The 25,134-nt window shown below is 37.6% G+C and overlaps 3 pseudogenes; 1 reads left to right on the forward strand and 2 right to left on the reverse strand.

Moving 5' to 3' along the window:
* Positions 1-25,134, reverse strand: part of LOC124973792 (probable RNA-binding protein 19) — a 956,910-nt pseudogene that overhangs the window by 549,326 nt on the left and 382,450 nt on the right.
* LOC124973787 (N-alpha-acetyltransferase 30-like) lies at positions 3,179-4,262 on the reverse strand (annotated as a pseudogene).
* The window catches only part of LOC124973788 (STE20/SPS1-related proline-alanine-rich protein kinase-like), a 52,224-nt pseudogene continuing 31,735 nt past the window's right edge, over positions 4,646-25,134 (forward strand).

Here is a 25,134-nt window from a genome sequence, read left to right on the forward strand (position 1 = left end):
CGAGCTGTCTGGGGTCTCCCTGCATACCTTAGTCCTCCTTCTCACTGGGAGCAGAGTCATCTGACCCTCTCTTGCAGGGGGTGGCCAAGGTGCCACCTTCTTGTGCACAATTCCGACCTGGCTGCTCAGAGCAGTCAAACATGGTGCTCATTTTTTCTTCTAAAACTTTAAAACTTGAAGTAGATAGTAAAATGGCTTTTTCCTCCCTCCTGGGTTTACCACTCAGAAACAATGGCTAAGATACCAAAACCACATACTCACAGCCCTCCGATACTCAGGTTGAAATGCCAAATCACCCAAGACTGTTATCGCAAGACTTTTAAAAAATGTCTACAGCTCTGTTTACAGGAGTGTGCAGTAGTAGACATGTAGCTAAGGGACATTTTAAAGGCCCAGCATGAATGTTTTTTTTTCCTAGGGTTAACAGAAGAGGAAGTGACACATAGTTGAATCTTTGCCTCAGTACAAGGCCATTAGAGTATTTCCCACCATGATGGTGATTCAGCAGGGATAACATCATCATCATCTCATTCAGGGCTATTCCCTCCCCAACCCAAGGGCAGGGGCCACCTTAGCTAAATCCCTCCTGGAAACTGCAATAGAAGCCTCTGGGGAGCTCAGGAAGGGGTGGATCAGAGTTATATATAAGCTGCTGGATATTACATAGGAGAAGTTGGGCTTCTCAGTTATCTCCTTCCCTGTGTGAGGGGTGTGACGGAGGGAACCTAGGGAGGTACACCACCTCATCCCCTCTCCAGTAGGCACAGGTCCCCAAATTCCTCATCCTTTCTGGACTCAAGCTGATGACAGCCAGGGACAGAAGCGCATTCCTAACTTTTCCCCCTCATCTAAGAGATGGCGGGGGAAAAACTGCAATAAAAGCTCCATCCTCCCTCCAGAGATTTTAAAATCCTTTTTTATTCCATGATAACGTCATTTTTTAGGGGAACAGGAGGTCGGGCAAGCTGCATTTCTGAAATGCTGCTGTGATGGTGTTTAACATCTTTTACTCCTCTTAACTGGTGCTATTCAGTAGAATCAGGAACCTTGACACATTTTGTCATTTTGTGGGGCTTTTTATACACTTTTAAAAAAACTCAAGACTTCTATTTTTATGTTTAACATTTGCATTAATTTTTTTTTTTTTGGTAACTGGAGCCATATAGCAAGTATGCGGAAAAAAACGTGCCTTGTTTTCAACTCTTTTTGCTAATTTTTAGGCTGAAAGATGACGATGCCTAGAGGTGACCTTATTCTGTTTAATTAAAATCAGTATTTCTCTAAAAAAAAAAAAAAGGAAATACAATTGATCAACATGAAAAAGTATTCATCATATATAGCAATTAGAGAAATGCAAATCAGTAATACTCTGATTTAATCTCACTCTAGGGCTGGGGAGATAGCTCAGTTGGTAGAGTGATTGCCTTGCAAGCACAAGGCCCTGGGTTCGATCCCCAGCACTGCAAAAATAAATAAATAAATAAAAAATAAATAAATAATCTCACTCTAGTCCATTATGAAGGATAAAATGAATAAAATAGTGTTGGTGAGCATGTGGGAAAAAAGGTACACTCACACACTGCTGATGGGACTGCAAATTGCAACCATTCTGGAAAGCACTATGGAGATTCCTCAGTAAACTTGGAATGGAACCCCCATTTAACCCAGCTATCCCACTCCCTGGTTTATAACCAAAGGACTTAAAATCAGGATACTACATTGACACAGCCTCATCAATGTTTATAGCAGCTGAATTCACAATAGCTAAACTATGGAACCAACCCAGGTTACCCTCAACAGATGATTGGATAAAGAAAATGTGTTATACATGCACAATGGATTGATTATACTCAGTCTTAATGAAATTATGGCATTTTCAGGTTAACGGATGGAACTGGAGAATATAATCCTAAGCAAAATAAGAGATTTCCCAAAATCCAAAGGCCCAATGTTTTCTCTGATATGCAGATGCTGTTATATAATGTGGGGGGAGGGCTAAAGAAGAATGGAGAAACTTTGAATTGGGCAGAGGGGGGTGAAGAAAGGGGAGGGGGTGAAGGAAGGAGTGGGTAGAGTGGGTAGGGTGTTGGAATAAGATGAACTTTGTTACCTGTGTTCATGTATAATTGAGACACAATGGGTGTGACTCTGCATTGTGTACAACCAGAGAAATGAGAAGTTGTGTCAAAATACATTCTGCTGTCATATATAACTAATTAGTACAAAAAAAAAAAAAGAAAGGAAGAAAGAACTTCTAAAGTAAACCACTCTGTTACTTACCTGGAAAATGTATCCCAGTTAAAAAATCTGAAATAATTTATTACCAAATTTAGAATTTAAGTAAAACAAAGTTTTCTTATAAAGACTTTAAAGAAAAGGAAAAGAGAGCATGCATTCAAAACCAGAGATGAAGACAAATATTCTTATCTATGCAGGCACTGGCAGATGCAGTTTGTTACTTTACTTATTGTAAGACAATACAACACCCTACATTTTTCTTCATTCGCTATTCACTGAGCTACCAATATTCAAGATTGGAGAATTTAATATTTGAAAAAATAAAACATGAAATTGAAGCTTGTCCCTCAACCATTTCAGAAAACTATGGCAGGTTTGTGTGATATGTTAGAGACTTTTATAACCTACGTTGGCTATTTTAAGGCACAAAAATCATGTTCCATTTACTGGTTCTATGATAAAATGATTACTACGTAAATAATATTGTCAACAGACTCTGTAAATGAACAAAAATTGGCCAGGAACTGGCACATCTTGTTCATACCAAAATAACTCTTGAAGTTTAAAACAATCTCTTAATTCAGATCAAATATGCTATGCCAAAGTGCAGCAAATATTATGGGACACACAATGAGACACTGACAGGGAATTCCTGCATGGAACTTACTAAATCCACCTGGGAAGCAATTCTGTACAATTTCTGCATTGCATGCAAAGCTCAATTCTGTGTGGATGGAAGTTATTCTTTGATATCAACTTCTCAATTCAGCCACAGTTTAAGTTGCAGAGTATCAACTCCATTTATTTTTTATTTTTATTTTATTATTTTTGGGGAGGGTACTGGGAATGGATCTCAGGGGCACTCAACCACTGAGCCACATCCCCAGTACCATTTTTTTTCTTTTGTATTTTATTTATAGACAGGGTCTCATTGACTTTCTTAGTGCCTTTCTGTCTGTGAGGCTGACTGAACTCGTGGTCCTCCTACCTCAGCCTCCTGAGCCACTGGAATTACAGGCTGCACCACAGCACTCTGCACATCAACTCCATTTAAATACAGTCTGAACATCCTCTTATCTCAAACAAAACCAAGGTTTTCATAAAGTTTCAAAGCAGATTTATTTGTTACTTGTTATTTCTGTTTCAAAAACAACCTCATTGCAGTCTCCTTCAACCATGGCATATGTAGCTTTCTTAACCAAGTTACTACCACTGCCATTTCTCCTGTATTTGGAATCCACAGCTAGTATGACAATATAACCTCTGAAAAACATTTTTTAGGCATATCCAACTTGCAAATGATGACACCTACACACTCTTTCCCTACCATGGCCAAGAAGCACAGCTGTGTCCAGTTGTGGATACGATATCTATACATATAAATGGAGTAGGATTCAGACAGATCTTTGGTGATCAGTCTCATGATACCAGGCATTTGTAGCTTGAATTCATATCAGAAATATCATGTCATCTGATCATCCATAGGCTCGATTTCCCTGCTCTCCTAATGACTTTGTAAACAGCAACCATTGACCAAGGACCAAGACAGCAGCCACAACTTCTGGTCTTCTACTCTGTGCCTGCCGTCAGTCTATTGCAGGTCACTGCAGGATCGCCGGCCCTGGGATGGGGAGCACAGTTCTTGCATTAATGGAGAAGGAGTGAAGGGGTCACTCTCCTGAGAGTACTCTGGCTCCCTTTGTTGCAGTCACTTTGAGGTCCCTGTTGAGGATGGCTGTGCTCCTGTCCACCAGGACCTTGCTCTTGAGGGAAGCAACCACTCAGAGGTGTCGCAGTTCATGGCTGATCAATCCAAAGAGCTGTTGCTGCTCCTGGGGAATCAGCTAGCTGTCTATCCAGCTCCTGCTGACAATGCCTTCGTGCTCCTTGTCATCATCCTGGTCCTTCCTGCAGCAGGTGAGAGCAGAACCCGCCGGGAAGGGGCAAGCGGGTTTGCCCACCACCAGGGCCAGAGGTGCTGGTTGTGGGAGGAGGCTGCTAGGCCCAGGTGGTACATCCATCATCCCCACACTGGTCCCAGTCACTGCTGCCACCACTCCCCTTCCTCAGCAGCCCTGACTGCCAAGAATCTCACCTAGTCACAGTCGCCTTTTGAAGTCATAAATTTTAGATAGCACGTTACCTTGTTTTTCCATATTTCTTGTGTCGCTGTGGTAAGATTTGCACATCTGCTTGGATGGATATTTCTTGACTTTTATGTGGTGCTTTCACAGTATGCAACTTACTTCTGTTAGTGTGTCTTGGGGTTGTTGTGCAACAGTGAGTTTATTTCAAACTGGACTCCACAGTGTAATCTTCTACTCTCTTGTTTGCAGTTTATGGATTTGGGGACAGAGTGCACTGCATTATGGTCAGAGAGACCACTGGCTCTTTAAGACATGTCAGTATGGAGTAATTCTAGTACTTCAGGCAGATGTAGCATAGGCAGCAGAAAATGCGATGAAACACAGAGAGAAAAACAGACAGAAAAAAGAAGCTCAAGAATTTCTCCTAGCCAAGGTGCTCAGGATATTTCTCAGTAGGTTCTCTTAGGCTTATGTTTATTTTGGGGGGTTTATGGGGTCTAAGGTATCTTCATATTATAAACATTTCTTTATATGTTCTAAAATATTGTTAAATGATTTATAATTATCTTTCAAATCATTATTTGAATAAATTGGAATGGTATTTTGGTTATGGACAGTTCTTTTAGAATTTTATGCATTTTCTCATTATACTGAATGATAATATTTCCAAAGGTTTTGTCATCAACTTTCAGAATTTTCAGCTTTTCTAGAAAATTATTCATTTGGTACAAATAGCTAATTTTATTTTTATAGGGTTCAGTAGGAACTTATGTATAATTTATAGCAATATAAAATAGATAATGTAATATGTTGAATATATTTAAATATTTTATATTAATATTTATATTTTCACTTATACATTTGTAATATAACATTCACTTTACACTTTACATGTGGTATAATCATACATGCATCTTATATTTGTTTATATTATTGCAAAATTTACATAATCTTATTTAATATTCATATGCATGCATTACCTATTCCACCATATTGCTTTATTCAAATGTGTTAATTTTGGCTTTGATTCCTATTAATTCACTCTTCTTTCTTTCTTCTTTTTCTTTTCTTAAATATTACCTCTCAGAAAGAATGCACAGAGAATCTAACAGACAGGTATGTTGAAATACAACTGTAACCTCCTCAGCAAAATATTCTCTGATATTTTATGTACATTTAATTTAATATATGAAATATAGGTAACCAATTGCTAGACACACCCATGTGAAACAATAAATTTGAGAAATAAATACCTACATGTTTTGTTTGGCTTCCATTGCATTGGAAACTTTACCTAAATAAATACACCTTCATTTAAGTTTTCCTTTTTGGGTACTAGGTTTTTTCTCTGAAATTACTATTACAAAGTATCATGTTTTTGCATGATTAAAACATGTCTTGGGATATTAATATATTTTTATTTTTGTGTTCCTTTTTTGGTTTTTTGGTAGCATGTAACTTGAAATTATAGAAAAACTCAATAATGCTATAAAGAGTATATTTTTTATTATGTAAAACGATATTACACTTAGAGTTTAAGGTTTTTTTAATTCCCCATAATTTTTTATTTTGTTTCTTGAAAATTTTTTACTTATTTTAATTAGTTATACATGACAGTAGAATGCATTTTGACACATTGTATCCAAATGGAGCACAACCACTCCATCCTCTGACTGTACATGTTGCGGATTCACATCCATAGTGTAATCATACGTGTGTACAGGGTAATAATATCTATCTCATTCCACTGTCCTTCTGTTCCCCACATCCGTCCTCTCCACTCATTCCTCTCTGCACCAAAGTTCCTCCATTATTCCCTACCACCCCCATTATGAATCATCTGTATATCAGAGAAAACATTCAATCTTTGTTTGTTTGGGATTGGCTTATTTAGCTTAGCATGATATTCTCCAGTTCCATCCACTCACCTGAAACTGCCATGATTTCATTCTTATTTAAGGCTGAATAATATTCCATTGTTTATTTATCACATTTTCTTTATCTGTTTATCTGTGGGAGGGCATTTAGGTTGGTATCATAGTTTAGCTATTGTGAATTGAGCTTCTATAAACATGTATGTGTCTGTGTTCCTGTAGTATACTGACTTTAAGTCCTTTGGGTATAAACTAAGGAGTGGAAAAACTGGGTCAAATGGTGGTTCCATTCCAAGTTTTCTGAGGAATCTCCATTCTGCTTTCCAGATCCATACTGCTTTCCAGAGTGATTGCACCAATTTGCTGCCCCACCAGAAATGAATGAGTGTACCATTTTTCCCACATGCTCAACAACAACTATTGTTGCTTGCATTATTCATAATTACCATTCTGAATGAAGTGAGATGAAATCTCAGAATAGTTTTGATTTGAATTTCCCTAATTGCTAAAGATGATGAACACTTTTTCATGTTTGTTAATCAATTATATTTCTTTTTTTGTGAAGTGTCTTTTCCATTCCTTAGCCCATTTAATTGACTGGGTTATTTTTTGGGGGGGAGTATTAAGTTTTCTAAGTTCTTTATATATACTGGAGATTCATGCTTTATCTGAGGTGCATGTTGTAATTATTTTTTGATATATAGGATTATTTCTTATTAGACAAATGTGCCAAAAACATACATTGGAGAAAAGATAACCTCTTCAACAAATGGTATGGGGAAACCTTGAAATTCATATGTAGCAAAAGGAAAATAAACCTCTATTTCTCACCCTGCAGAAAAATCAACTCAAAGGGATCAAAGACTTAGGCACTAGAACAGAGATCCTGAACCTAATAGAAGAAACTAGGCCCAAATCTTCACCATGTCAGCTTAGGACCCCACTTACTTAACAAGATCCCTAAAGTGCAAAAAGTAAAATCAAGAGTCAATAAATTGGATGGATTCAAAATCTTATTTTTCTGTTTCTTATTGCATGTTTTTAATATCTTTGAAATTGAATTTATTACATGCCTGGTTTTGTTTTGTTTTGTTTTCATGCAAGCTGTTTCCTGCAAATATTTGATTATTCATGAAGCTGCCTTAAAAGTAGTAAAACAAATCTTATTGAAATGCATGTGGATCAGCAGTGCATTTTAATTAGTGGACAGAACTAAGGTGATTTTTTTCCTTCTCATGGAATAACATCACTCCTCAACATTTATAGCTAATTTTTCTTGAATTGATAATTTCCTATATAAAGAAAACTTCCAATATCTTAACTTTTGTATTGAAACCTAATAGCTCTCCTTTTTTGAACTGAGAATGACCTGTTTCCTTACTCTTTGGCTTATAGAATTTTATTGCATGTGTCAATTAGAATTATCAATAATTCTTTGGCAGTTTCAGGAAGGGAGGGTGTGTTGGCCAACAGGTGTCTGTGGCGAGGCAAGGGAAGTTTCAAGTGAAAGGTTTCTGCTGTCCTGCTCTCCTGTGGCAGCATCATACTAGAGCCCAGCAACTTTCCTATGCATATCCAGCTTCCCTAGGAGGTGGCCCAGGTGACAGCAAGTCAGAGGCTCCTGTGAATATGACAGCAGTGCCTGCTTCAGTCCCAGCTGGTCCCAGGACTTGGCCCTGGCTGGCCCATCTACAGTGGTGCATATAAGCTGCAGAAAGTTGTGGACAGTAGAGTTACTACTGTGATTCAGGCTACCCTATGCAAGCCCAGGCAAAAATGTGTAGCAATAAAGTTATCAAGTTGGAAAAATGACAGACCAGTGTGAATGAATCATTATAAGAAATTCAAACCATGAGTCAGTGCAGCCATCCCAATGTAGTGACCTATTATACCTCTTTTGTGGTAAAAGATGAACTTTGGCTGGTCATGAAATTGCAAAGTGAAGGCTCAATGTTGGACATCATCAGATCCATTGTCAACCAAAGACAGCTCAAGAACAGAGTTCTGGAAGATGTGGTAATTCTTAAAGAGGTTTTATAAGGCTTAGACTATCTACATAGAAATGGTCAGATTCACAGCGATTTGAAATTGGTAATATTCTTCTGGGTGAGGATGTTTGTACAAATAGCAGATTTGGGGGTAAGTGCATTCTCAGCAACAGGGGGTGATGATACAATTAATAAAGTAAAAAAATATCTTGGCATGAGTTGATGGATGGCACCTGAAGTCATGAAACTAGTAAGAGGCTACAACTTCAAGGCTGACATGTGGAGTTTGGGAATTACACCATTTTAATAGTACCAAGAGCAGCACATTATCACAAATAACCTTCCATGAAAGTGTTAATGCTGACTTTGCAAAATGATGCACTCACTTTAGAAACCCAAGTAGAAGATAAATGATGAAAAATTACAGCTAGTCCTTAGAAAATTACTTTCACTGTGTCTTCAAAAAGATCCTTGCAAAAGGCCCACAGCAGCAGAACTTTCAAAATAAAAACACTTCCAGAAATCCAACAACAGAGAGTACCTGATTGAGAGTCTCCTTACCAGATGCCAGACATAGACCAAAGAGTCAAGAAGGTAAGAGTAGTTCCATTGTCAAGTGAACACTTCCATAAAACTAAAGGTAGGAACTGGGAGTGGAGTGACAACAAGGTGGATGAGAAAAGTGAAAAGGGGAAAATAGCTACTTCTCAAGAAAAGTCATGAAAACTAAGAAAATCCAGAGGTCTTGGTGAATATCAGCAGCATTCCCCAGCAAATAGAGTCACCCTCTGTGCACAAATCTTGGGGCCAACCCCAATGTGAGTGAAGACTACAGAGATGCTTCTTGTGCTGTGCACCTTGTTTTAAGATTGAGAAACTCCAGGAAGGGACCTAATAATATGTGATTTGAGTTTTCTCCAAGAAGAGATATGGTCAATGGTATGTTGCAGGAGCTCTTCTCTGCTGGCCTGGTTGATAGTCCTGATGTAGTTATAGAGGCTGCTAACTTACAGCAGATTGTTGATGATGCCAAAGCTTTAAAAACATTGACATTTAAGTTGGCTTCTGGCTGTGAAGGGTAAGAGATTCCTGATGAAGTGAAGCTGAATGGGTTTGCTGAACTCAGTGTGAGCTGATGTATATCCCTGGCTGTCACCATGATCTGTCATGCCCTCCTCCATACCCACTCCCTGTCCACTTCCTCCCAACCCCTCACTTCCTACTCCCATCAAAATCATAAGATTGTGAAGAGGCCAATTTTAATAAAATGGGATAAAAATTAATTTTTAAAACTAGCAACACTCCGAGTTCTGCTTTATTCTCTAGCAAATTACTCTATGAGACCAAGCAAATGCTACAGCTGCCTGAGTGTTGCTGATTTTTCCAGAAGCTAATTTTATTTTTATAGGGTTCAGTAGGAACTTATGTATAATTTATAGCAATATAAAATAGACAATGTAATATATTGAATATATTTTTATATATTTAAATATTTTATATTAATATTTATTATTTTCACTTATACATTTGTAATATACTGGGAGAAATCAAGAAGAAATTAAGAAGACTTAAATACCTAAATGAATTGAAAAATAATAGTGTTCATAGATGGGAGTACTCAATATCAATAAGATACCAATTCTTCTTAAATTGATAAAGAGATGGGGGAGATGGGGATCTCTGACAAAGTGATTCTAAAATTTGTAAGGAAATACAAAGGACTTTGAATATCCAGAACAACTTTGAAAAACATGAACAGTGGTGGAAGGCTTATGCTATCAGATTTCAAGTGCATTACAAAGCTATGGATGGTCTTCAACCTCAGCACTATTGACCTTTTGGAATAAGTAATTCTTTGCTTATTACTGGGTATTTAACAGCTTTCCTGACCTCTACCTATTGGACACCAGTAGTTTCTCTTTCCCAACTGTCACATCCAAAAGTGTTTCTAGACATTGCCAAATGTCCCTGGGGATCAAAATAACTCCCCCGTTTGAGAGCCACAGAGCTAAAATTATCAAGAGGTATTGACATGGAAATAGATCAATAAATCAATGGAATACAAACAGTAAGTCTCACAAATTGACCCAAACATATACAATCACTTGATTTGTTTTTATAACAATCCTAAAATAGTTCAATTAGAAAATGGTTACTTCAATATGTGGCATTTTAACAATTAACCTCAATAGGCAAAGAAAAGAATCCCAATTCAATTAAAACCTCACACCATATATAAAAACTACTTCAAAATGAATTCTATTCCTAAATATAAAATTTCGAGATTCTAGAAAACATCCAGAAGAAAATGTAAAAGTGAAAATGTTTCTGACATTGGACTAGCCAAAGATTGTTTAATTATGACACTAAAGGCAAAAGAAAAAATTGAAAAGTTGAATGTAAACAAAATTTGAAAACTCTGTTCTTCAAAATACACTGGTGTGAAAGTGAAAAAGTAAGAAACTGGGAAAAAATTTTCAGATCACTTATCTGAAAATATAAATATCAAGAGCAATACAAAGAAAGAAAATGACCCAATGAAAACATGGGCAAAGGATTTGAAGGTCTACTTTATCAAAGGAGATATGTAGATGGCAAATAAACCCATGAAAAGATGCTCAGCATCACTAATTATCAGAGCAGTGGAAATTAAAGCCATCATGAAATACTACTACACACTCACAAGAATGGCTAAACTTAAAAAAGACTAACCACACCAAGTGCTGATGATCTTCGGGTAAAACTAAAATCCTTGGACTGGGCACAGAGGAGCAAGCCTGTAATCCCAGCAATTTGGGAGGCTGAGGCAGGAGAATTGCAAGTTCAAGGCCAGCTTCAACAACTGGGAGGCCCAAAGCAACTTAACAAGGCTATGTCTCAAAATAAAAAATAAAAAGGGCTGGGGGTGTGGTTCAGGGATTAAGTGCCCCAGGGTTCAATCCCTGGTACCAGCAACAAAAAACTTATGCAAAAACTAAAACTCTTAGGTTCTACTGGGTATTCAAAATGGGCCAGTCTTTGGGAAACAGTCAGGTGTGTTCTTAAAACAGGAAGTATACGCTTACAGTGCTGGTTTGCTGGGAGACTCCAACAATGCTCCGGAGACTGGGCAACTTAAACAAGAATCTGTAGTCTCAGCTCTGGAAGACAGCTGGTTCTCTCTGAGGGCTATGAGAAAGAGTTTGACCCACACCACTCCCCTGGTTTCTTTGGCATTCCTTGACTAGGGGGAAGCATCGCCCAGATCTCTGCCTTTATTTTGCACATCTATTCTTTCTCTGAACATGTCTGTGTCCAAATTTCCCCCTTCCTATAAGAATTCTAGTCATAATGGATTAGAGTCCATTCTGATGACCTCATCTTAATTTTATTATCTCTGCAAAGACCCCTTTTCAAAGAAGAATCAGATTCTGAGGGGCTGTGGGTTTGAACTCTAATATATTTGAGGGGGGATAAAATTCACCCCAGAACACCTATATATAATCCAGTCATTCCATTCCTAAGTACTTACCCAAAAGAAATAAAAACATATTCATATGTTCACCACTGTTTTATTCATAATAGCCAAAAATTAAAAACAAATTAAATATCTATCCATGAGTGCATGAATAAACATATCATGTTCTATCTATACAATATTACTTGGCAATTAAAATGAATTAACTTCTGATATGATCATCTATATGATATAGGTGAATATCAGAATAAGTTATACCAAGCAATAGAAGCCAGATAAAGTGGTATACATCATTTCTGACTCTGTTTATATAAAATTCAAGAAAGTGCAAAATTAGTTTGAGGCTACAGCTCAGTGGTAGCATGCTTGCCTAGCATGCATGAAGTCCTGAGTTTGATCAACAGCATTGCAAAACACAAGAATGAAAAAAGAAAAAGAAAAAGAAAGAAAATCCTTTATAGGGATACTGCAAAGAAGCAATTGCCTGGTGATAGGGGAGAGGTTGGGGAGGGCTGAGAGGGAGACATGTTAAAGGGGAGCAAAGAAACTGTTGGGAATGACCAGTTTTCTCCCTACCTTGATTGCAGTGATCATTTCATGGGTTTAAACATATGTCTAAACTTATCAAAGTATACTTGAAATATGTACAGTTTGCATGTCAATTATACATCACTAAAGCTCTTTTTTAAAAAGAGCTTGCATATGAGGCAGGGCACCTGGTAATGCCAACAATAAGCAGCTGTCATGCTAATCTGATGATTTGATAAGGCAGTTGGGACACTGTCAAGGAATGATGCCTCTCTATAATTTAAAGGTAAGATACTCGTGTTTCTTCAGTACTTTTCTTCTTGGAAAGCCCTCTATGATGCCATAAAAGGAAGTGCTAGCATTTGAAAGAGGCACAGGACTTTAAGCTGGAGGAAGAGCATCTGGGAACAGTGACTACCCCCAGGTAACTGAAGAGGAATGGGGAAATACTGTAGGAGCACACACACTCAGGCTGACTGTCCTGCTGATACCACTTTATCCCATTTGTTCAGCACCCACATATTAAGCTCCTGTTGTGGCCCCAAGCTTTGGATGAGAGGATCAATTAGATTCTCTCCAGATCTGCAAGGAGCTCCTAATCTGGTGAGGAAAGAGCAAAGGCTGTACTCTCTCAACCTACAAAAGCACTGATCAGGATTCTCTGATTGTTGGGTGCATAAAGGGGAAAGGGGGCAGGCCTGTCACTTCCAATCAACTCTGTACATGACTCCTCAGAATTCAAATCCATCACAAGAACAATTTCCAGACCACCCAGATCAACATTCTGTATTGAATAGTAACATGTACCAAGAGGCATAAAGGAGAAGCATACAATTACCCTCCTTACTGCTAGCATGAAAGTTTGGAACTTCCTCCTACACATTCTAGGGACTTGTATGCTATGCCTATATATTTAGCTAAGTTATTTGGAGTCTAGAATACAGGGTGAGAAAGGATATAATCAGAGGGCATAGAAGTAATTTATAGTCCATATTCTGGATAAAATTAATTTGGATTCATTAAAATCTACTTATTCATAACAAAATTCAACAACTTGAAAGGAAAACAACCCATGACTTTCCTATGGTCTTCTTTTAGAAATAGGATACTGTGTGCTGTAGCACAGTGGAAGATAACCTGTACATTTAATCAAAAACCCTAAGCCACAGCAAGGAAAGTGGTTGCAGAACAAGTACTGGGATCAGATTCTTTTATCAAGTTGTGTGATAATGGCTAAGTTAATTAAAAACTCTGAAATTTAATTCCTCATTGATAAAATGGATAATAAAACATACATTAAACAGGTAAACTGAGGGCTTAATGAATTAATGTATCTAGTTCTTGGTTTAAGGAAATTTTTAAAAATCATCATTGTTAGTAGTTATAGTATTGTCATTTTGTCATTTATGTTCTTAATCAACCACTTGCTTTCCAGTTATGTCTCCCTTGGCAGCACTTTCCAATGCTTTTCAAGCTTTCATTCATTTGTCTGTTAAGACAGCAAAAATAAAAGGTGCCACACTTGACCCAACAAATTTATTCAAGAAATAGTTATATATGATAGGTGTGTGCCACGTCCTAGGCTATGGAAATGGGTAGGACAGAATTCCTGTCCCCAAGGCATTTCAATCCAGTGAGGAAGAGGGACAAGCAGATGACTGCAATCCAGGATGAAAGTACCAGGCTAGGTGACTTACAGGACGCTAAGGGACACTTGCAGGGGGATGCCTCATTTGGCAGGAATGAGGTCAGGCTTCCTGAAAGGAGCTGGCCACACAGGGGTTTTGGCAAGGAGAACAGTTACTCAAAGACTCAAATCTTGGAATTACTTTATGACTTAGTAAACAAGAGGAGTGACTGGAAGGCAGAGTCCTAAGAAAAGAGAGATGAAAGAAGTACAGGAGAGGCAGGGAAGAGCTACACCAGAAAAGATGGCCTCCTAAGTCAGAAGAAGTGTGGGCATTCCCCAGAAGCATCCTGCATACAGAGCTGGTAGTGTAAGTGACAATGCTGTGTGATTATAAAGTGCTATTTAAATGCTGCTGTTACCATGCACAGGGTAGTTCCCTGCAACACATGGACGACCTGCCCTATGATCACTGACAATTTTAAGTGTGCAGTTCCATGCCTTCTCACCTTCTATAAGAAACTCAATGAAAAACGTGCACCACAATGTGAGTGCAGCTGCTGTCCAGGGCTCTGATTTTACTTTTTTTCTTTTTTTTAGTTGTTGGGAACCAAAAGTGTGGCCATTCTTGAGAAAATTCCTAGACAGGTTAGTCTACTTTCAACAGGTATACTTCCCCTTGTAGTGAAGCAGGCTTGCCCAGAGTGTGGAAATGTTTTGCAAAAGGGAAAGAAGAGGTGCTCAATGCTAAACAGAGACAATGCTAAACAGAGACCATATTGCTTTCCTCAGACATTCCTCTGTGTGGTAATCAAGGGTCAAATTCCTCAAAAAGTCACAGGAAAATAGTACCTCTGAAACTACTAGATGAAAAGAAAAAGCATTTATTTAAAAAATATAAACACACTCCTAGAAATTTTTCATAAATCACCATCAAACCTTGCTGTTGGATGGGAATGAAGCCTCAAAGCCTTAGAAATCAGCCAACTAATGGTTTATATTGTCACTAATATGTTTAAAAATGCTTAGATATTTAGTTAAAAAGTAAAATGGGGAATTTGAAGAGGGGCCAGAAATTCAAACTGGAAAGGATCCCATAGCAGAAGAACAGATTCCTTGAAGCATGCCAGAGATGAAGACTTATGTGCACCATTTTTTAATTGATCTTTAGGATGAAAATTGAAATCTCCGCATTTGAACCTCTTCCTAAGAGAAATTTCTCTGAAGAAAGCTGTTGAGTTTTCCCAAGTAGAAGGATAGAAAGTATGAATTTAAGCAGCTTCAAAAGGGAGATTTTTCTAAGATGACCAGTCCAGTATATCCAATCGCACCTTCACATTCTTTCTCTGAAGAGAGAAAGAGCTGGAGAACTTGTCCAACTAGTCTTAGAAGAGAGATAGTCTCCATGTTCTGGAAACAATCCCTCCATGGGTAAGTTCTCTATGCCTCAGTGTTCACACTTGTTCACACTTAAAAACACGTATCTTTCTGAAGTCCTAAGGCCATATAATAATCTAAATTCACAACATTCATGAATTTATTAAAGCTAATTCATTTGTCTTACAATTATTAAATGATGTCAGATTATCATAATTAGAATTTCTTGAAACTAATGTATTAAAACCCAGTCTGACAGGTAGCTGTAAATAAAACCCACAAATTATGAATCAGGGACCAGAAAATTCAAACTGAAATATATGGCACCATATACTAGATCTATAGCCTACATCCAGAGGAACATGATTCTCACAAAACTAGCTTCCAATATATGAGCTTTTTCAAAAAGCACTCTGCTTCCAGTTTAAGAGGGTACAGGCTTGAGGAATGGCTGCTGTGGTCAGGGGCTGTTAGAAAATCTCTCTTCTGAAAGTTCTAGCCTCATTGGTATATCTGCAGGAAGTGGTCAAACACCTGGGTATTACTTCAAGTTATTGAATTTCTGTCATAGGAACTTCAATTTTGACTTATAAATCCTTCCTATAAAATGTGTTTAGAGCTATGAGTACAGACAGTAGTTTATACAAAGCTAGGTTGAGGAACCTATTCAGTTTCTTACCTTAACCATGATGCCCAAGTTCAACAAGTTTGAAAAAGGAGAAACAGAATGAATTCACTTGCTCCAATAAGTCAGAGTGAACCACCAAATATTTAGCCAAATATAATATCAGAATAGCTGCTTCAGAGTGAATTTTGGAGATGGAATATTAATCAAAGATGTTGTGCCATATTATAACTGTCAAAATAATATTGATTGCTCTATGCTTACACATGCTGAAGTCTAAGTGTTCAAGTTAGAGCAACATGAGTTTCTTATTTAAGTGACAACCCCTGCACTAAATGACTATGAAAAATACAAATCCCATGCAAGATATATATGGATGCTTTTTAAAAATTTGTATTTGTTCTAATTAGCTTTCATAACAGTAGAATGCATTTATGCATTTTGAAAAATCATACATGGGTACTATTTTTAAGAATGTTTCCAATGTTCTCTAATAAAATGGAATGTTACATATCAAACTCATAAGAAAGTAAAGCCTACTACATAAAGAAAGGCTAAACTTTTCAGCAATCAAGTTATTTTATATTTGTAGAATCCCTACTATTGGACAAGCTCAATGATGGAATTCAGGCCCAAAACATTTATTACACTTGCTCTCTGCCCTCAAAAAATAAAAATTATAGCAAGAAGTACAATTTCCTTTACCACTTTGAACACTAAATGCTTTTATCCACATTTCTGTCCTTCAAAGCAAATTAAGAAATGCAGGTCCCAAACCATAGGTGATATAAAAATTCAAATAAGGGAAATTTATCTAGATTACGATATGGGAAATCTCCATGAGTAAAATAGATTTCAGTCAAAGCAAGGAATCATGGAAAAGCCATGGGCTGGTGGCTAGATTCAAGGTAAGACCTTAAGAGCACAAAAGAGATGAACAGTGAACAGGGAGATGAAGTTGAAATGACTGTCTCACTGGACCACAGCCTCTTGGACCAACAAGTGGGAGATGAAATTTGATAGGACCAATTCCGTAGGACCTAAAAGCAAATTGAAGACTTTGTTCTTGATTAAGAATATGACATGAAGAAAACCATATTTTAAGAAGCAATTTAACCATGATATTTTTAGGACATCTGGGGCATAAAGAAAAAAATCTTAAATATCCTTGGACTCAAACTCTACGTTTAGGGCCCAAAAATATTTCAACCCAGAAAAATGGGCCAACAAAATTATGCTAACAAGAGCTCAAAAAACATGTTCTACATAGAAAAGCACCCTAAAACTAGATATAAAACACTGTAAGGATGTAGTGGATTTTAATTTTCTTCTCAATAGCAGAATTAGTCTGAGACATTAGAAAGGAAATATAAATTATGAGATTCAGAAGGTAACAGACTTTGAATTTGAGGTCCCTTGAAAATCAACATGGTGGAGTCTCTCAAGTTCTCAAACCATGAATTTGGACTGTCTGGATTCAAACCCCACTGCTTTTAATTACTATTTGTTTTAATTTCATCCAAAATATATGTTTTGGTTATATGCAATTACACTCAAGGAAGGTTCTACAATATATGAGCTTTAAGAAATTATATAGTGTACTTTTTGCTACATTAATCTTTGAAAAAATATTTTTCCTAAGCACCTACTGTAGATCAAGGACAGTGGAAATGAGGCTCGGGGGATTCAGCACTGGACACGACCTCTGTCTCCCAAATGGTATTAATGTTCAGAAAACACAGAACACATCTCCTGGAACACTTTCACAGACCAAGCCATCACAGTATATAGAATATTCTCAATAGAGTTCTCCACAGATGTCAGAATTGAGTAGGGTACACAGAAGTGGGTTGCTGACTTTTAATACAGATTGGTGATTTCATATTTCCTTTTAAAAGTGTAGCTAGTATCTATGTTAAGTATGAAATCAACAATGTGTATTAAAAGATAGCAACCCACTTCTGTTGCTATTAAGAGGAAGTCACAGCATTATACCTCCATTTGCAGTATCAACCCTCCTCTTTCCTTGGAAAGAAGCTCTAGAACTTTAGTAGGTTCATTCAGACTCTCTGTAGCCTCCTGTGTCACAGTGAGGTCATACCACATGGCCTTAGCCAATCAGAATGCTTTATTCTTTCCGAACACATGGATTGCCTCAGGGAGGGGCATATGCCTCAAGTTAAGGCAGGTAATTCTGCCCCAAGGAGTTTTACTAGATTATCAGGTAAAGTATTTCTCTTCTAAAATTCTGAACCATATAAACTCATTTAGTCTAAAATTCTTGGAGGAATGTTTTTGTACCAGAAGGAGAGAGCCTGTTTGGGGGGAGGGAGTCAGGAAAAGCAGAAACAAGAGATGAAAAGATGAAACAAGAAATAGTATGACTAAAACCTGGATCCAGTCTTGCTTGAATTATCTCTAAAATGAGCCAATCGTTTCTTCTCCTTAGTGTGGTTTTATTTTTTTCACTCACAAAATAAATTTTAGAAAACTACACATTAAATACATCCCTTTAGAATACATTTTAGTCCTACCATCTCCAACTTAACATACCTTTGTAGTACCATGTGGTACCTTTGTAGTACCCTGATAAACTTGATGCCCTATAGCCTTTAAGATTTCCAACAGGAAGTAGAATTATTATTTCCAATTTGTTATTTAAGAAATTTTGGAGGAAGGAAGCACATTGTGGTGAGATCACGGCTTTGGAGTTGTGCAGACCTGGAGTACATGTTAAATCCTGGCCCTATCACTTTCTGGAGTTGCGATCTTGGTCAAGGCACTTAACCTCTGTTTCTCATGTGATTTAAATAAGATGATGTACATAAAGCACCTTGCTCAATTCCTACCATGTAGTAAGCCCCAAATCAATGATCTCTATCACCACGTATACTATTTTTACTATTGATTGTTGTCAATATTTGTAGTAATGGTGTGTCTTAGCACATTCAGGCTTCTGTAGCAGAATACCATAGACTGGGTAGCTTATCAACAACTGAAATGTACTTCTCACAGTTCTGGAAGCTGGAAGTTCAAGGTCAAGGCCCCAGGAGATTTGATGTCTGTCAAAGGCTTCCTTCCTAAGTCAGTCTTCTTCTCACTGCATCTTCCCATGGCAGAAGGGCAAGGAAGCTCTCTGGAGTCTCTTTCATAAGGTCCCATTCACAAGGGCTCTGTCTTCATGACCCAACCACCTACCAAAGGCCCCCACCCACTACCATCACCACACTGAGGGTTAGAGTTTCGACAGATGACTTTGGGGAGGACACAAACATTCAGGCTCTAGCATGGTGCTGGGTACCAATTACATGCAAATATTGTGCTGAGCATTCAGGATGCAAAATTAAATCACATACAATGTTTGTATTTTAAGGAGCTAACTAACAACACTGGAACATTATTAGTTGTCAAATAAAGATTATCTGACAAACACACTGGAGTTCAGAGATGAGGGAGATGGCTATGAACTTGGGTGTTTGAAGAAGGGTCCATTGTCTAAAAATCATGTAGCAGATCAAAGTTCACAAGGCAATGTGCCTGGTGTCATTTGAGCAAAATGAAAAATAAAAATTAGAGGGCAAATAAGATGTATTATTGCTCACATTTCTGCTGCCAGCAAATGTACATGGAGACAAATCTGAAGACACTAAAGTCCCTAAAGGGAAGAGGCTTGTCCAGGTCACACAGTCTGCCATGGGAAATGTGAGGGCAAGAAGTCATTTTGAGGCTTCTCGATTACTTTTAAATTTTTGTTCCTTTTAGTTATACATGATAGTAGAATCTATTTTGATATACTTATACAAATGTGGAATATATCTTATTCTAATTAGGATCCCAGTCTTGAAATTGTACACAATGTCGAGATTCACTATGGTGTATTCATATATGTACATAGGAAAGTTATGTCAGATTCATTACACTATCTTTCCTATTCCTGTCCACTCTCCCTTGCCTTCATTCCACTTTGTCTAATCCACTGAACTTCTCTTCTTACCCTTCCCCGCTTGTTGTGGGTTAGTAAGCCACATGTCAGAGACAACATTCCACATTTGGTTTCTGGGGATTGGCTTATTTCACTTAGTCTCCAGATCCATCCATTTATGGGACAATGTCATAGCATCATTCTTTAAGGCTCAGTAATATGCCATTGTGCATATAAAGCACACTTTCTTTATCCATTCATCTGTTGGGCATGTAAGTTGGTTCCATAGCTTAGCTATTGTGAATCATGCTGGTATAAACATGGAGGGGGCTGTGTCACTGTGAGACTTCTCAATTTTGAGGCTTCAGAAGTTTGGGGCATCCTGTTTTCACTCTGAAAGGGGTAGCTGACCCTGTGTCAAATGCAACACACTCTAGGGTAACCTTCATCTCAACCCCTGTCAGTTTGAGGATTCTATAATTTCCTGTGCTCTGTTTTGTAATTAGTTCTCTAAGCTGACCTGCATGCAACATCTTTATTGTAGCAATGAATTTTATAAGGTTCGACTGGCAGTTTGTTGAAAGACGTCATATTTATCATGATTGTTTTCAACCTTGCTCTCCAAATCGTTTTTCTCTTAAGCAGGGATGGGAACATGAAGTGGAATTGTTCTCTTGTTTTGATAATGATCTGGCTTCCTTTGGTGAGGATCCCTTCTACGCAGAGGACTCTACCCCTGCTGCACCTAGGACTGCAACTTCTGCCTGCCCAGAGAGCATCACGGACTTGAAACAGAATTCCTCATACAGATTAGCATCTCTGCCCAGGGGATAATTGTGCTCTGCTTTAACTTGCAACTTTTTCTGATGCTGAAATCCCTGCTAGGTTTAAACTTTTAAATGCTTACTCAACTTATTTCCACAGCTGAGAGCAGTAGAAAAATGGAGGAGATGCTACTGAAGAAGCCCAGAGCAGCCCACCCACTATGTTCTCACTTTCAGAAAACTTCATTCTCAATAAACGTCACCAAAAGAGACAGAGAGGATTCCGAATGTGAAATTCAGAGCAGTTATCTCTATCAGGCAGACTCTGAAGCCCTGACTAGATTTTCTCCTTTTCTAAATAAGTAGGGAAGGTTTCTTAGATGCCAGGTGGTATTTTAAGAGTTTCACACAGATGGGCTCCTTGCATCTTCTCCACAACTCTGGGAGTACCAACCTTACAATGGATATTTTTCTAAGGCACAGCCCCATCAAGATCAAGTCAGTAATTTTTCTGGTCACTCCATCTAAGATTTTATTTCCTAGTCATATTTGTCATGTATGACTTTAGCAAACTTTATTTATTTAAATCAGGATTTGGTTACTCTTTTACAGGTATTAATTGAACCTTCTTCACATCTATACAGCAAATTCACAAAATCATTAAGCACTACCAAAAACTCTCAACAAGAATATAAACCATATTTGAGACCTTAGAAAGATCCATATATTCACCTTCTATTTTAATCATTATCTGTAAAACTTCTTAAGGCCAGGTATCATGTTGTACAACATTGTGTAATCCTCAATGCCTGGATCAGTTCTTAGAACATAGGAGGCAGCAAATCTAACTTGAGGAAGAAAATATGATGTCAATATTTGAAGGGAATCAGGAGACCAGGCCCTCTACACTAACAAGTAACTCTAGGCAAAAGCATTGACTAAGTAAAGGACCCACTATGTGCAAGTTCAGCTAAGTCACCAACTAGAATGCAAGTTACCCTTCCCAAAGGTATTCTTGCAGACCTTCAGCTCAGACCAAATTAATAGCAACTGTGGCCAACATCTTAATTTTTTCCCTTGCTGAATTACTATGGAGATGAATTTTATCAACTTAATCCATCCAGCTTAAACTAATTCTTCATTAAAGCATAACTTTCTCCCATAGGGAAACTTCTAAATCCAGCAGATATAAGCATGAACACCTACAGTTTGTTTTAATTATTTTCTTAAATGAGAAACTGAGCACATTTTGCCAAGGATTAAATCACCCCTGGTCTCACTGATTCAGTATTCTCAAACTAAATATGTTTTCACATTGCAATTATTTTGTAACTGAAGGAAAACCACTTCATGCTGTTGTAGGAAAAGTGACAAAGACTTAGGCAAGTCCATACTTCATAACATTTCTGCTAAATTCAATATTAATATTCTAAAAGGCTATAGATTACATTTCTTCTTCATTCTCTGATATGCTTTCAAATGAACAAGAAAGTATTTTAAAATTTTTAAACACTCAAGAGAATTGAGAAACAAGCCACATTCTTGAAGAAACTGACCACAAAAGACATATAAATGACTGCTATCTAAATATACAAATAAGTTTTCTTGGTGGGGTAGGAGAAGCTGGGGATTGAGGCCAGGGGTGTTTAACCACTTAACAACATCCCCAGTCCTTTTTAAATATACATACTTTATTTAGAGACAAGATCTCACTAAGTTGCTGAGGTTGGCTTTGAACTCACAATCCTCCTGCCTCAGCCTTCTGAACCACTGGGATTATAGGCATGCAAACCCATGCCTGGTATAAAAATAACTCTTAATATTCAGTAATAAGGAAACAATAATTTACAATGCCCTTGCCTCAGCCTCCTGAGTAGTTGGGAGTGCCACTATATCTTGCAGGATATTCTGATTTCTTCCTTCATGAACCACAGAATTATTTTAGTTATAAAGATGTTAAATTAATTACTAATTATAAAGGTCATAAAGATTGTCCCTCCCAACAGGTAGGTAAAACTCTTCAATTCTCCAAGTTATTTGCGTTTTTGCTTCACAGACATTTTCATTTCCTACCTAGTAAAGTATATTTGTCTTTGACTTCATGGCTTCTAGTTTCTACATCATATCTTTAAAAGCCTTCTCTTGTCAAAGTTGACACCAGGCAGTACATTGGCACAAACATTTTTAGAAGACAATATGGCAGTTAGCAGTCTTTGATCTATTCCCCTGCTTGAAATTTATCCTAGATATAAAAGAGTACTAATATGTTTACATAAGGGTATTACTTGTATTCTTTCATTTAAAAACTTGAAAACAACCAAAACAACAGGTTTCTATTGAAGCATAAATGTTTGCACGTTCAGGAAATGATATATATCATGCAACTATTTAGGAATATATTTGAGGACTGAGGGTGTAGCTAAGTGACAGAGGGAGTGACTATCATGTGTTAGTCCCTGGATTTAATCCCAATGCTTCTACATAAATAAGCTCTATTTGCATTTTGATACTGAAAGATGTCTTTATAAAATTAAAACAGCAAGCTGAAAATGGTTTGGTACAATTTTATTAACTATATATATTTTTTTTATTTAAAATTTTATTTAAAATTTTATTTAAAATTTATATAAAATTTTATATATATTTTATATATATATATATATATATTTCAAAATGGACAAAAGATCTGAATAGACACTTCACTGAAGAAGACATACAAAGGAAAGTAGGAAATATGAAAATAGGCTGAAAAGCAATCATCATAGGGGAAATGTAAATTCAAACAAGGTGACACAGCACACTTGGTAGGATGGTTCACACACACCACACTGACAACAGCAAAGGCAGACAGGATTGTGGGAGGCAGAAACTCCCATGTGTTGATGACGTGCTACAAATGGTACAGCCCACTTTGGACAGCAGTTTGGCAGTTTCTTGCAAAACTAACCGTACTCTTACTGCACAATTTAGTAATCATAGACTTTCATATCTGCCTCAATGAGTTGAATACATACATCCACACCAAAACCCAAACGCAGGTGTTTTCAGTGGCCTTGTTCATAACTGCCCAAACTTGGAAGCAACAAAGTTAGGTTTCACTGGGTGAATGGTCAAATATGGCACATCTGGATAATGCCCTTTCTTTCAACCCTAAAAAGAAATGACATATGAAGCAAGCCATGGAAAGGCATGAAGGAGTCTTACATACAATTTACCAAGTGAAAGAAGCTGATCTGAAAGGTTGCATGCTGTAGGATTTCAACTAGATGACATCCCAGAAAACATGCAACTGGAGACAATAAAAGATCAGTGGTTGCTAGTCATTGAGAGGAGGAAGGGAAAAATGGGTGCACCACAGAGTAGTGAAAATACTCTGTGTTGCTATAATTGTTTGGATCAGGGATGTCCCCCCAAAGCTCAAGTGTTGAAGATTTACTCCCCAAGCCATCAGTGTTCAGAGGTGGCACTGTGGGGAAGTGATTGGATCATGAGGGCTCTGACTTCAATAGTGTTAATCTATAGATGGAGTCTTAGCTGATGACATTATTGGAAGGGGTGAAAACTTGAGGTGGGGCCTGATAGGAAGTGGGTCTCTGGGGGTGTACCCTTAAAGGATGTATCATATCTCTGATACCTTCCTCATTTTCACTCTCTGCTTCTCAGCTGCCATGAGGTAAGCAGCTTTGCTCCACCATGCCCTTCCACCAAGATGTCCTATCTCACCACTGGCCCAGAAGCAAAGGAGTCAGCCAACCACAAACAAGAACCATGAGCCAAAATAAATCTTTCTTTCTTTAATTTGTTTTTCTCAGGCATTCTGTCACAGTGATGAAAAGTCGACTAACACAGTGATGAAAAGTCGACTAACACATGAATACATGATGTATTTGTCCAAACCCTTCAAATTCACAGCACCAAGAGTGAATCTTCATGCCAACTATGAGCTTTGGGTGATAGTGATACATCAGTGTAGGTTCATTAACTGTAACAAATTTAATCTGGTGGAGGATGTTGATAATGGAGGAGGCTGTGAATGGGTGAGTACAGAGACATCTCTAACTTCCCCTTCAATTTTGCTATGAAACTGAGAATGCTATTTAAAAAAAAGTCTACTGAAAAAAAAGTTAAGACACTTGCCAAACCTCAGAATTAACTCACATAGCATAATTGAGTTTCTCTATTTATATTTAACATGTCTATAATTTGTTTTAAGATACAAAGTCTCACTGTGTTGTCCAGACTGGCTTCACACTCCTAAGCTCAAGCAGTAAGTCTCCTGAATAGCAGGAACCACAGGCGCAGGCAACCACACCCAGTTTTCATTTCTGCCATTTATAATTACAAAGCATTATATAAAAGTCATTACCCTTTTGAAATCATCTACTAAAACAGTTACTTTTTTTAAAGCATCAATTCTCTGATCCAACAATTTTCCTGGAGGATATCAATCCCAAAGAAATGCTTGTGCAAGAAGCACATGTAAGGGTGCCCAGGGCAAAACTATGGGCAATGTGCAACATTTACAACAACCAAAATGCCCCAGATGGGGAAATAGCAAAATAAGATATATCAACACTATGATGGAATACGGAATGAAGTAGAACTACATGAGCTAACATGGCAACATATTCACGGAGGACGTGCAGT

The sequence above is a fragment of the Sciurus carolinensis genome, unplaced genomic scaffold (assembly GCF_902686445.1).
Source record: "Sciurus carolinensis unplaced genomic scaffold, mSciCar1.2, whole genome shotgun sequence".
In the NCBI taxonomy this organism is placed as follows: Eukaryota; Metazoa; Chordata; class Mammalia; order Rodentia; family Sciuridae; genus Sciurus; species Sciurus carolinensis.